General features: G+C 38.7%; 1 protein-coding gene across 1 annotated transcript in view; it reads right to left on the reverse strand.

The window, feature by feature from the left end:
• Window positions 1-2,220: 2,220 nt before the first annotated feature.
• LOC119414146 (syntaxin-binding protein 1-like) overlaps window positions 2,221-11,266 on the reverse strand; it is a 78,826-nt gene continuing 69,780 nt past the window's right edge. Inside the window, exon 9 of the mRNA XM_037681269.1 lies at window positions 2,221-2,349. The gene's annotated coding sequence lies outside the window, so the exon portion shown is untranslated. The remainder of the gene's footprint in view (window positions 2,350-11,266) is intronic.

The raw sequence follows: 11,266 nt of genomic DNA on the forward strand, positions 1-11,266 counted from the left end.
GAAAAACATCTTCAGTACCTGGAAGATCCTGCTGATTTTTTCCGTCGTCTTGTCTTCATCTTTAAGCATAACTCATTTGTTTCCCTTGAACAAAACGTAGCTGTCCATCTCTACGTTGGCTACGGCCACCATTGTGTGTTAGCTATGGGGTTACCAGGGCTCTGACTGTATGTATCAACCATCAGAACAACTTCCGGGTCACACATTTGATAGAAAATAAATAACACCAAATAAGTCCGCAGGACAGTTTTCCAAAGTTTAATTTTTGATTTCAGGTTAAAGTCAAAAATGCAGAAAACAATGACGATATTGTAGTTTTTGAATCGCACATAAAAATGAAAAATGAAATGACAAGTCTTTTTTTTTTTTACATTTTGATTGTCAATGGAAAAACAATTGAACAAAAGGTAAACGAACCCCCTTTAAATGAAGATGGACATTTACACATTTTCACAACTTCTTGGAATCGGTTTAATATAATATTATGGTTTTCGTTACACTTCTTGTGCAGTTTAAACATCAACACGTAGATGTTTTTGGAGCACAGATTATTTCAAAGTTATGTTGCACCAGTGGCACCAGAACCCTTCAGCCTTCCTTTAGAGATGTTTTCATTGTTTCTGCAATAAATCAAAATTTCTGTTTATTATACCATAAAATGCTCCATATCAGTCAAATCACACAAATATTTTCTTTCTAAAGGTATGCCATTTGTGCAACATGTAAAAAGCCCACGGCCTGGTTGAGCTATAAAGAGATAACCAATGTTTTCAACAGAAGACACTTTATTCTCTGAATACAAACTGTGTGAGTACTGCTCACGGACACAAGTTCTCAAAATCATATCAGTTTTATTTGACACTAGCTTATGTTCAAAGAGAGCCAATAAGAACCAATAATAACAATAAGAACTAGTAATAACTAATGATAACAATAATAATAAGTGATACAATAACCAAGAATAACAGATATTAACCAATAAGAACTAATAATGACAACAACCAGTAATAAGCAGTAATAACCAGCAATAAACATTAATAAGCAATATTAAGCAGTAATAAGCAGTAATGGTACTATAATGAAAGAATAGGATGCAGAACAGATAAACATAAATAGCTTCAGAACATTAAAACAGTTCACAAGACAATTCAAATACAATATAAATGAAAGTTTTAAATTGTGAAGTTGCAGCTGTTCTACCATCTTGAGGCAGCTTTGGATGAGTGTTAGAGCAGCCGTCCTCCAATGGGAGAGTTGGTGGTTCGATTCCACAAGCAGTCACATGTTGACGTGTCCCTGGGCAAGTCCCTGAGCCCCTCTGGCTCCGATGTGTGTCCAATAGGTGTATAAATATGATCTAAAGCTCTAATTAGTCTCTACAGATTCAGATTAGCTTTTGTAGAAATGTAGTAGAGCTCTGTGTGAATGTGTGCGTGGAGGTAAAGGAGGGCACACATTGTGCTGTAAAGAGCTTTGAGTGTCTTGATTAGATAGAAAGGCTCTATGTACTATAATTTACCATCATCCAAACTGAGGTTGTGGTGGTGTTACCATGGTCAGACATGAAAAGTGGTGACTTGTTTACAAAATGAAAATTATTACATACACGTTTTAACCTGATGAGAAATGATCAATAGAAGTGTTTTAATCAAACTAAATGAAGAGATAAAGTCCCCTGATAACTATCATATTGTCTAAATTAATTCCAGTAATTGCTTTAATAGACACACTAAATGTAAATGATAATGGTAAATGGACTGTACTTATATAGCACCTTTCTATCTTATTTCAAGATATTCAAAGCGCTTTACACTACAATCTGTTTCCTCATTTACCCATCCACACAGCACTCTACTAGATCTCTACAAAGCTAATTGAACAAATCATTCTAAAGAGACTAATCCGAGCTTTATCACATTCAAACACCAATGGGACACACATCAGAGGCTATGAGGGGTTCAGTGTCTTGCCCAGGGACACTTCGGCATGTGACTGCTGGTGGATTTGAACCCCCAACTCTCACATTTGAGGACGACTGCTCTAACCGCTCAGCCACAGCCGCCCCTAAAATGTCTCTGCAGTAGACGGTCTTTAACACTACCTTCCAATAAATGACTATCTGCATCAACAGAACCATAAAATTCAATATGGTCATTTCTAACCCAACATTAGCAGGGTGTCATTAAATATATGAGACATTTAGGGGTAGGGGGTGGGGGGTGGGGGTGGGTGGGGAGGAGGCAGTGGTTCAGTGTTTTGAGTAGACATCACTACAGAAAACATTATAACAGGCCAGCTCTTCTCTCAATACTTTTAGAAGGTGAAAAGGAGTCAAGATGCCAGTCCACCCTGAAAAACAAAAGAAAATGTGTCATCATTTGTTGTAAAGAAAACTTTTCAACATTATCAGAGTGGACAGATGGTATAACACAAATGAAATAGTTAAAATCTTGGGTTTCATCAAGATTATTATTATTTTTTCTCTCTTTGTCCTCTGGTGAAACCAGATGCGTCTCCCTGGTCTTCCACCCCACACCCTTCCCTGCTTGCACTCTTTTGTCCTGTGAACCTTTAAAAAGCCTAATTTTTTTCTTTCTGCATACCGCTTAATTCAAAGGATCAGCTGGTCTCTCAACAAAATTGATCAACTTCTCCCGACAGGAGTCAGGGCATAAGGAGGACCCTCTTATCTCGATGGAAACAAATTGGATTCATGATGACAACTGTTTTTTTTTTGTTTTTTTTTTGCTGTTTGGCTGGTGAATTTTGGATTGTCTATAAATTTGTGTGGATGTGTCGAAACTCGACAGCACTCAGACTGAATTTGGGGAGATGCAGCAGGGAGCTGGAGCAGGCTGTTATCAGAACCATGAACTTTGTGGCAGCACCCATGAATGGTGGAAATAATCTTGGAGAATGTTGCGAGCTCGACTTTTGGCGTAAAGGATTAATTCGGCTATTTTGGAGTTCCATCAGAGGAATGTATACCAGCGAGACTTTAAAAAGGCAGAAACAGCAATTCACGAGTTCTGCCTGACCCAAACTGTGACCTTGACGCTGGACTTATCTCAACTCCTCCTGGCATGTTTGAAAACAACAAAGATGCTTGCACTGTCTCCTCACCACTCCATTCCCCAAGGCTGTGGACATGTGACAGAGCCTCAACCGAGCTGATGATGAATGACACCTCCTATCTGGACAATGGCTTAGAGGGGGCTCTGGACTATGCTACGACTTTCCCTTAAAAATTCAGTGTCTTCACCGGCTTACAAACCGGATTCCAAAAAAGTTGGGACACTAAACAAATTGTGAATAAAATTGAATGCAGTGATGTGGAGATGGCAAATGTCCATATTTTATTTGTAATATAACATAGATGACAGATCAAAAGTTTAATCTGAGTAAATGTAACATTTTAAAGGAAAAATATGTTGATTCAAAATTTCACATTGTCAACAAATCACGAAAAAGTTGGGACAAGTAGCAATAAGTGGCTGGAAAAAGGAAATTGAGCATATAATGAACAGCTGGAAGACCAATTAACACTAATTAGGTCAATTGACAACATGATTGGGTATAAAAAGAGCTTCTCAGAGTGTCAGTTTCTCTCAGAAGCCAAGATGGTAAGAGGATCACCAATTCCACAATTGTTGCACAGAAAGATAGTGCAGTAATACCAGAATGGTGTTACCCAGTGTAAAATAGCAAAGACTTTTAAGTTATCGTCATCCACCGTGCATAACATCATCAAAATATTCAGAGAATCTGAAACAATCGCTGTGCGCAAGGGTCCAGGCCGTAAAACTCTACTGGATGCTCGTGATCTCTTGGCCCTTAAACGTCACTGCACCTCAAACAGGAATTCCACTGTCAAGGAAACAACAGAATGGGCTCAGGAATACATCCAGAAAGCATTGTCAGTTAACACAATCCACCGTGCCATCTGCCGTTGCCAGCTGAAACTCTACAGTGCAAAGAGGAAGCCATTTCTAAGCAAGCTCCACAAGCTCAGACGATTTCAATGGGCCAGGGGTCATTTAAAATGGAGTGTGACAAAATGGAAGACTGTTCTGTGGTCAGATGAGTCACGATTTGAAGTTCTTTATGGAACACTTGGACGCCATGTCATCAGGACCAGAGGGGACAAGGATAGCCCAAGTTGTTATCAATGCTCCATTCAGAAGCCTGCATCACTGATGGTATGGGGTTGCATGAGCGCTTGTGGCATGGGCAGCTTGCATGTCTGGAAAGGCACCATTAATGCAGAGAACTATGTTCAGGTTCTAGAACAACATATGCTCCCATCTAGACGTAATCTCTTTCAGGGAAGACCCTGCATTTTTCAACACGATAATGCCAGACCACATTCTGCAGCAATCACAACATCATGGCTACGTAGGAGAAGGATCCGGGTACTTAAATGGCCAGACTGCAGTCCAGATCTTTCACCTATAGAGAAGATTTGGAGCATTATAAAGAGGAAGGTGCGACAAAGAAGGCCCAAGACGATTGAACAGTTAGAGGCCTGTATTAGACATGAATGGGAGAGCATTCCTTTTTCTAAACTTGAGAAACTGGTCTCCTCTGTCCCCAGATGTCTGTTAAGTGTTGTAAGAAGAAGGGGGGATGCCACACAGTGGTAAAAATGGACTTGTCCAAACTTTTGGGATTTGTTGACGTCATGAAATTTGGAAACAACAGATTTTTCCCTTAAAATGATACATTCTCTCAGTTTAAACTTTTGATCTGTGATTTGTGTTTTATTCTGAATAAAATATTAGATGTTGGCACCTCCACATCATTGCATTCAGTTTTTATTCACAATTTGTTTAGTGTCCCAACTTTTTTGGAATCCGGTTTGTATATGTACATGTATAATGTCTATTTATGTTGCTTTGCAGTGGTAGGTTTTTTGATGCCTCAAATCGTGCCCTGTCTAGGACATGGCGTGAGAGATCTTTTTTTTTATACCGTCTCTCCTCGTGTTTTCTTCCCTTTCTCATCTAAGCAAAATATTATTATGGATAAGAATAAGAAGACCACGTTATTTATAGCTGCAACATTGTGCACTCTGCTCATCTTTTGGATGACTGTACGTACATATTCGCGTTGTCTCTCGGTGCAATGCCAATAAAGTTTATTCTGATTCTGTATCTGAGATTGCTGAAATAAACCAAAAGAAAGTTGACACAAACTCTGCAGAACATTAGAGTCTGACTGGAATGGAAACACACCCAACAGCTTATTATTCACACTGGACATCTCCAGATGTCACAGTTTATACACAGATATGACTTTTAATCCCCCTATGATCTTTTTAAACAAATGTAGTATTGTTCAAACCTTATAGCACATCAGAAGGTATCTTAAGAGAGATGAGTCTAGTTGGCAACCTCGATTACACAATGATCAAGAGGTTATATATATATATATATATATATATATATATATATATATATATATATACACACACACACACACACACACATGTATGTATATACATATATATATAAATATACACATACATACATACATACATACATATATATATATATATGTATATGTATATATATAAACATATACACACACACGCACAAAGAATGCTTCATGTTTTACACAGATGAAAAGACATTGTCTTTTCAGACAAACTCCATATGTTAAAATGCACCCCAGTGAAGGTTCACCTTCAAGTACCTGACAAGATAAATGGATCCACCTTTGAATTATGGACAGTTTTAAATGGTGATACAAGCCGACATTAACTATGGGATTTAACAGAATGTCTTAAAGGAGTTGTGATGAGAGCTGGAATTATCTTACAGCAAGTGCCCTGCAGTTTTTAAAATATAGTCTTAGTGTTAAATTAAAGAAATGCAGATTAAAATTGGTAATTTTATGTTTTCAAAAGAAATTTTCATTTTAACTGTGCCTGTCTCTTAAAAAAATTCTGGTTAAACAAAGATTATGTTTGAGGATTATTTTATTAATGTGATTTGTATAGCTTGAACAACATTAACCCTTCACAGGTCTCTGGAGCAGTGCTGAACTAAAATAACTACTGTGAATGCTTTTTAGGCTGTATGCTTCAAACGAGTTGCTGACAGAGGTTGAGAGTCAAATGACGGGGTTTGAAGCATGGAGGCCAGACAGGTGTCCGAGGAAATGCCCCTGATGAGGGGGAATGGAGTGGCGTGCCAGGGAGGAAAAAGTCACCGGTTCTACTCCCTGAGCTGAAAACATCACGCATCAAATGAGGATGTTATCAATTGTCATGAATGAGGGTTTTTTTAAGGTTCATACTGATCTGGCGGACAGTTTAAGTAACATAAAACTAACATCACTTATCATTATTAACATTGAATTAACGTTACCAGCACAGTAAAGGGTTTTCTATTTTCTGATTTTGCTTTTAAACATAGATGGAGGAGCGTCTTTAAAATATATCTTTAGCCAATTAAACACTGTGACACAGTGAACTTACTGATTTTTTTAAACTATGAGTTAATAAATTGATTGATAGACTAGAATTTTAGGATTTTTACATGTACTGAAATGATTATAGAACACTGTTTTGAAATTACAAATATTTATAGGTTGTGTTTTCAATGGTAATCAATTAATGATGTGATTATATGTGAAACTACGTACTTGGTAAATTTTTCACAATTAAGTACAGATGTGTACTTTAGAATTATGGTTAAATTGAATGTTGAACTCAGCATTGATTGGGTGACAGGTCTTCTCCAACTACTGAGAGATGAGATGATTGATGGACTGACTAATTATGAGATGGGTTTAATAAATACAGCGTTTACAGCTTATTAACAGTACTATGGAGTGTTATGATTTTTTCCTTAAAATTAACATGGTTGAACTAGATTCTTATGCATGACAGTCAAATATTACCTTTTTTAATTATTACTTGATGATATTTTTATTTAATGACTTATTTATGTGAAGACATGGGTAAAAAGGAAATTTTAATGCGTTTTCTGCTAATTTTAAGGGCTGATTGTGATGAAATAACGCCACTAGATGGTGGAATTGCGATGATAAACTTAATTTTTGACATTGTTTTCTATGAAATAACAAATTTTTACAGCTGATGGCCATGGAGAAGGGACCAGAGAGTATAATAAATACATAAAATGTTTTTTTATACTATAGATTTTCCAGGGGGTGAACTTATGACACCTTTCAATACAAATTGATATTAAATTAAAGGGTGATGAATTGGGTAAATTGATCTGTTGGTTAATTGGGAATGTTTTATATTAGATCACCAGGGGGAGTTGGGAGGTTCTGTTATTTACATACATATGCACGTGAAAACGTGTTAAATGTTTAATTCAGATTTTTATTCACACAAACACATTTTTCAGCTGTGACAGGCTAAAAATACCGGCAGCGCTCTGTGCAAATAAAATGGGGACAGCACAATTGAAAAAGGGAAGGGGGCACAGAGTTTTTTTCTTTTATTTTTCTTTTTCAGATGGACATGATGGACCAGGCCTGCCCCTTGGAGTCAAAAAGGAAGATTAGGTTCTACAAACTGATTAACATTTTTTTAGATAACGCTTTTCTTGCATTAGGATGCCTCCTGCAATTATTAAATCATATTTAGAGTACTGACTTAGACCAATGTTAGAAATTTCCATTTTGTATTGCACCACACCTAGGGGAGGCTGAATTCCTAGGCAGATGTCCAGATGCTGGGTCAGGCAGCCTGAGGGCTGGCAGGTCACACGTTAGCCATCAGCTCTGACATCTTATTTGACCTGAGGTGGCTGGGTCACACGTTGTAGCCTGTAGGCATCTCCCGCCAACATATAAGGAGTAGTTCACATTCAACCAGAGGAAAGTGATTAATTGCTTGCTTATCTGGTGGTATTGAACTGGGAGTTTTTATGCGAGAGAACCCCTTTGGGGACTCTCGCCCAGGGGAAGTTGTTAAGATATTTCCAATCCAGACTGGTCTTATGATTTTGATCTGCTCAGAGACGGAATTATAATGAAATTATGACCCGGTTCTGACTGGGTTAAACTGGGCCAGCAAACTCTTAAGAGAGTCTCCCTGATGATTCAATATCTCACGGAATAGAGTTTAATCTGATTGCCACATCACGTAGAAAGGCTTTGGAGCACCGTCTCATATTTCCCAACACGTCAGTACCCATAAGATCCCTGAGATCACACTTAGCCACGTCACCTCATACACTGATTGAGCTCCCCCTTCTGTGGAGGTGGAGCCTAGGACCCTATAAATTAATGATGACACAAGACATCGGGGCTCTTTCTTCCGGGTCTGTGAACGCGTCACAGACTGAATAGAGTCCAGCGCTGTAAATTGTAATATTTTACTGCCTTTTTCTAATATAATTGATAAATCTTAATCGACGTTTCCTTGATTTATTGATTAGTATAGTTGCCACTTCTGAGGAAGGTTCGAGCCGGGGGTAAAGACGTGGGCTGGAGGGGGTTTCCGGATCCGGTGGCCCACAGCCAGCTCCCGTCTTTAACAATATATTCTTGTCAACAGACTCCGGAAGGTTTGTTGTTTTAGTGCTCTTAGATTTGTCTGCTGCATTTGACACCATTGATCACAGGATTTTAATCTTGTCTTGAGCCCTGTGTGGGCATCAGGGGTGTCGCCTTCAATTGATTTCTGTCGCATTTATCCAATCCAACAGCCAATTTTACTGTATGTCTTCCACTGCTCCTGTTCCACATGGTATCCCCAGGGCTCAATCATTGGCCCTCTTTTATTTGTTCTTTACTTACTCCCCCTCAGCTCTGTTTTTAGGAAACATGGCATTTCTTTTCACTTCTATGCTGATGATTGCCAGATCTATTTTCCCATGGTCCAAAACAGCACAGCAACTTACACACTGCCTTAATTATATTAAAGCATAGCTTTCGGTTAACTTTCTTAGTCTAAATGAGAACAAGACTGAAGTTATGATGTTTGGACCGTGTTTGATAAAATTAAAATGTTATCATTTAAAACTGTTTTTAGACTTCTCACTATTTAATTAAACTCCAGTCGTGTGAACTAAAGAACAGCCAGAGTCTTGTTCTCAGTTTCATGTGCATGTGCGGTGAGACCAAGACCTTGGGTTTTTAAACAACCATGATGTTATTCAGATCTGACCTCGCTACTCCGGCTATCCCGTTTATGTAATCAAGCCATCTGTTTAGTAATCTTTCGTGCGGCTCCGCTGTGTCGGAGAAAATCTGTATCTGTTGATTTTGCCTGTTGCTCACTCCTCCTGTCTCAAAATAAAACACGAGCTCTCCCGTCAAACGGCGGACTTCACCTTGACGTTTGGTCAGGTCACGAACTCCCACCTCTGCAGAAGGCTCATCCACAATTCTTACACTCTGTCTTGTGTGTGAATTCTTTAAAGGTAGAGGAGAGCCACCTCCTCTGGACAAAATTCCGCAGTTCACCTCCACCTCACAGATAAGGGACACTCTTTTGAGGACCAAAATGCGCACATTTTGGACCGAGAACACAGATGGTTTGAGAGGGGGGTGAAGGAAGCAATTAATGTAAAAAGAGAAAAGCCGTCTTTTAACAGAGGAGGAGGCCTCAGATTTCCACTTTCAAAAACATATAATGCAACTTTAAAACAGATTCCCAGCCGGTTTTCACACCTGATGGGAACAGGGGGGCCTCGACTGTGAATTAGAGGAACAAAGACCTACTGTTTAGGTTTTTAGGTGTGAACTGCCAATCTACATATATGTGTGTGTCTTATGTGTGTGTGTGTCGTATCTCACTCAGCCTTATAACCTGTATCTCTCACTCTCTGCTCTTTGAATTGAGAAAGCTCCTCGGATGAGGAGCGAAACATCTTCTGTTACAAATAAAGTCCAGTTGTTTTTGTATTGAACGCTTTTTGAATTCTTTACAGGTGTTACAAGGGAAAAAAAATCCCTTACAGACCGAGTTGCTGTCCCTCTCCCAGCATAGAGCTTGGCTCACTGTCATTTTATCTCAGGGACTGTGTCACCAATCTGAGGGTGAAGTTTGAATCTGATTTTAAATTTGAAAAACAGATCAGAAGTGTTGTTCAGAAAAGTTTTAATCAACTTTGCCAAATAGCAAAAGTGAAACTAATCTTAGCAAGACCTGACTTGGAGAAATTAATCCATGCTTTTATCACAGCTCGTCTTGACTACTGTAATGTACTGTATGTAGGCATTAGCCAAACCTCTCTTGCCCGTCTGCAGCTTGTGCAGAACTCTGCTGCTCGCCTGGCTCATAGGCACGAGCATATTACATATTACACTTTTTGCCCCACTCCCCTCAGGAAGGAGGTTAAGGAGCATTAAGTGTAGAACCACTAGACTGAGGAACAGCTTCTACCCTGAGGCTGTTAGACTCATGAATATCTAACTAGAATAATCACTGTGAAAAACCATATCATGTTGCTGCTGATCTGTTTCATGTTGCTGCTGATCTGTTTCATGTTGCTGCTGATCTGTTTCAATGTTGATGTGTTCATGCGTGCACATCTGCTCACAGACTCATGTTCATGTTTGTGCTGATGTTCAATGTTTTATGTTATGAGTGCTTATTGTATATTTAGTTGATGCATTTCTTAGTTCATATCTTAGATGTTATTACTGTTTTTCTTATACATTTTATTGTTGGATGTAACTGGGACCCTGTGTACATAATTTCGCTCCACCACATGTACCACATGAGGTGCGAATGACAATAAAGAAACTCTGACTCTGACTCTGACTGACTCTGATATTACTCCCATCCTGGCGTCACTTCATTGGCTCCCTGTGCACTACAGAATTCATTTTAAGCTTTTGCCATTTGTTTTTAAATGCCTGAACAACCTTGCCCCACCATATCTGTCTGAGCTGCTTCAACCTTACTGCCCTCCTCGATCCCTAAGATCAGCTGATCGTTTGCTGCTGCCAGTCCCTAAAATTAGGCTGAAGCTCAGAGGTGATCTAGTCTTTCCTGTTGTTGCTCCCAGGTAATGGAACAACTTACCCTTGAGTGTCAAACAGGCCTCCTCTCTTCCTGATTTAAAATCTCTTTTATAAACACTTTTATTCTTTGGCTTTTAACATGTGATCTTATCTTTTATGGCATCTTAAAACACACCTGTCGTGAAACTGGTATGTGTATGTTTTTATGTCTCTTTGTGTATGCTTGTATGTTTTTATTGTCTTAATTAATTTATCTTTTTGTCAAATTGTGCTACACTTTGGCTACCCCTGCAGTTTTTAAATTGTGCTA

The sequence above is a fragment of the Nematolebias whitei genome, chromosome 8 (assembly GCF_014905685.2).
Source record: "Nematolebias whitei isolate Nwh7 chromosome 8, NemWhi1, whole genome shotgun sequence".
In the NCBI taxonomy this organism is placed as follows: Eukaryota; Metazoa; Chordata; class Actinopteri; order Cyprinodontiformes; family Rivulidae; genus Nematolebias; species Nematolebias whitei.